Genomic DNA, 3,184 nt, shown 5'->3' on the forward strand with positions numbered 1-3,184 from the left:
CGCGCGCGCGCGCACACACACACACACACACACACACACACACACACACACACACGTACAAAGCAGGCAGGGACACTCTGCTTCCCCAGCTTGAGTGGTATGTTGGTGGGACCAAGTAAGAAACTGGTCTTCAATCCTCTGCCCAGCAGAAGCAGGTTGGGCACCAATCCACCCTCCTGGGTAATGTCAGCTGAGCACAGCAAGGAGCCAATCCCCACCGTAAATCAGCAAGCGGAATTAGTAGAGTCAGGAGGCTGGTCTTCAACTAACAATCTAATTCCATATCCACTATTCCTCTCTCTCTTTCCCCACACTTAGCAGTACTCTCCTGAGGAATGAAGGAAGCAATCCTGGTTAAAATTCAACTCTTTACTTGTTCTATTACTGTACTCACAGAGCCAAACAGGTTTGGAGAAAAATGTAAAATCATGCTATGCTGGCACTAAATACATGGCCAACCTCAAGTGAACCCTTACCATCATCCTTCAGGTGTACAGTATGCAATCATTCTCTCTCCTCCTCCTTCATATGACTGTTTCTAACCTTTTCCTTTCTTCTCAAACCTTCAATATCCCCTTCTCATAGCCAGTCTTACCTGTTCACTCTGCTTCTTTTACTTAAAGGAAGAAAGAAAGAAAAAGAGAGAGAGAAAGAAAGAAAGAAAAAGAAAGAAAGAAAGAAAGGCAGGAAGAAAGAAAGGAAAAGAGAGAGAAAGAAAGAAAGGAAGAAAGAAAGAAAGAGAAAGAAAGAAAGAAAGAATGGAGGGAGGGAGGGACGGAGGGGGGGAAGGAAGGAAGGAAGGAAGGGAGAGAGGGAGGGAGGGAGGGAGGGAGGGAGAGAGGGAGGAGATGTATGGGAAATGCCATAGGATGACCCCCGGTGGGTCACACTCTTGGCAGATCCATGTCCCTGAGTATGGGAACAACTTGTGACCTGTCTCTACTGAATAGAACATGGCAAATATGATAGGATATCACCCCCTCCTTATGTTATATGGCAGAGGTGAAGGGATTTTGCAATGTAATTAAGTTCTCTAATCAGTTGCTTTTGAGTTAATCAAAGGGGAGATTATCCTGGTATCCTGGGTGGGCCTGATCTAATTAGGTAAGCCCTTCATATTTTAGTGATAAGTGTTCTAATGTAGATCTATTAGTGTTTGTACAACTAAAACATTGACCAAAACTCATAAAACCATACTTTAAAAATTTTAATTTGATTTTAATTTTTATTTTACAGTGGAGCATAGTTGATTAACAGTGTTGTGTTAGTTTCAGGTGTACAACAAAGTGATTCAGTTATACATATATATGTATCTATTCTTTTTCAAATTCTTTTCCCATTTAGGTTATCACAGAATATTGAGCAGAGTTTCCTGTGCTATGCAGGAGGTCCTTGTTGGTTATCTATTTTAAATATAGTAGTCCATAAAACCATATTTTTAAATGGGTAAATTTTTTTATATTCAATATTACTTCAATAATTTTTAAGCTAATGTTAATGAAACGGAGTAGGACCCTTTGGTCCTTGTCCGCCATGTCCTCTGCCTGCCCTTTGTCTGTGGAAAAACTTTAGCCAAAGAATGAATTTAATCAGAGAAGTAAGAAAATGCAGAAGCAAAGAAAATCAGTCAAACAGGACAGAACAATAATCATTTAGGCCCTAAGCATAGTCAAGGACCTTTAGTTCCTTCTCAAGAGTTGTAGATAATATTCTAAGCCACATCCTGGGAGCTGTCTTGTAGATACCGAAACCCGTGCCAGGTGGAATAAGTTAAGTACATGATGACCAGACTGTAGCCGTGATATAAGCTGCCACAATTCCAAGAATTGGCCTCAAGGAAATGGGAACAAACTGACCCCGGAACTGAAGATTAACCGTACTTAAGACAACCAAGATGATGCTCGTCAGACCACCGTATGACCAATTTCAAGATGACTTTCAGAACTAACTGTACTGTTTCTACATGTAGTCCCCTCCTTCGGCCAATAAGAGCTCTTGCCCACTGGCTGTCAGTGGAGGGGAGTAAGCCTTTGGACGGGAGTCCGCCCTCCCCCTGCCCCAGTTTCAGGCATCCAAAATAAAGCAAACTTTCCTTTCCACCAAACTTGCCTCTTTATTGGCTTTTGAGCGGTGAGCAGCCAGACCCCACTTTCAGTAGCTGTAAGACACCCCCTTTGCAATGGGATTCCAGCAGCAGTATTTAGACCCAATGAAAGGTTGAGAGGTAGAGATTATTCCTCCAGAACTTGCAAACCGTACTACTGGGATAGGTACTTATTTTTAATATTGTTTGTTAGGAGGAGACACTGGAAGCTTTATTCAAATGACACTAATTTCTTTGGTTTACCCATGCCGTGGTCTAGGTGTAACCTGAGTATTCCTGAGTTTTCCCATACTTTGAAAAGTGGAATAAATAAGTTTCAACTCTTTAACCGTGTAATCTTTTCCAGGTTCATTAGGCATATTCAATGAGGTATTATTTATGGCTTCTCTAGAGTCACAACAGAGTTGACTTGTTGCTGTAGAGACCGTATGGTTTGCAAAGCCTAAAATCTTATCAGACGCTTTACAGAAAAGTTTGTCAACTTCTGCTTTAGAGAAAAGAGAACACATTCTTCCTATATCTATTCTAAATAGAAAGCAAACATAGATAACAAAACTGATAAGACATAGCTGATGTGTATGCACTTATTAAGAAAGCTAAAAACAGAAATGTAGATGGCCAACAGGCATATGAAAAGATGCTCAACATCGCTAATCATCAAGGAAATGCAAATCAAAACCACAATGAGATATCACCTCACACCTGTCAGAATGGCTATCATCAAACAGAACACAAATAAATGTTGGTCAGGGTGTGGAGAAAAGGGAACCCTTGTGCACTGCAGGTGGGAATGTAAATTGGTACAGCCACTGTAGAAAACAGTATGGAGGTTTATCAAAAAACTAAAAATAGAACTACCATATGACCCAGCAATCCCACTCCTGAGTATATATCTGAAAAAAAAAACCCCACTAATTTGAAAAGATTCATGTACCCCAATATTCATGGCAGCATTATTTACAGTTGTCAAGATATGGAAACAACCTAAGTGTCCATCAACAGAGGAATGAATAAGGGAGATGTGATACACACACACACACACACACACACACACACACACACACACACACACACACACAA

General features: G+C 40.8%; 1 protein-coding gene across 1 annotated transcript in view; it reads left to right on the top strand.

The window, feature by feature from the left end:
* The window catches only part of SLC15A5 (solute carrier family 15 member 5), a 90,409-nt gene that overhangs the window by 21,418 nt on the left and 65,807 nt on the right, over nt 1-3,184 (top strand).

This window comes from Lipotes vexillifer, unplaced genomic scaffold (genome assembly GCF_000442215.2).
Source record: "Lipotes vexillifer unplaced genomic scaffold, Lipotes_vexillifer_v1.1 scaffold911, whole genome shotgun sequence".
Classification (NCBI taxonomy): domain Eukaryota; kingdom Metazoa; phylum Chordata; class Mammalia; order Artiodactyla; family Lipotidae; genus Lipotes; species Lipotes vexillifer.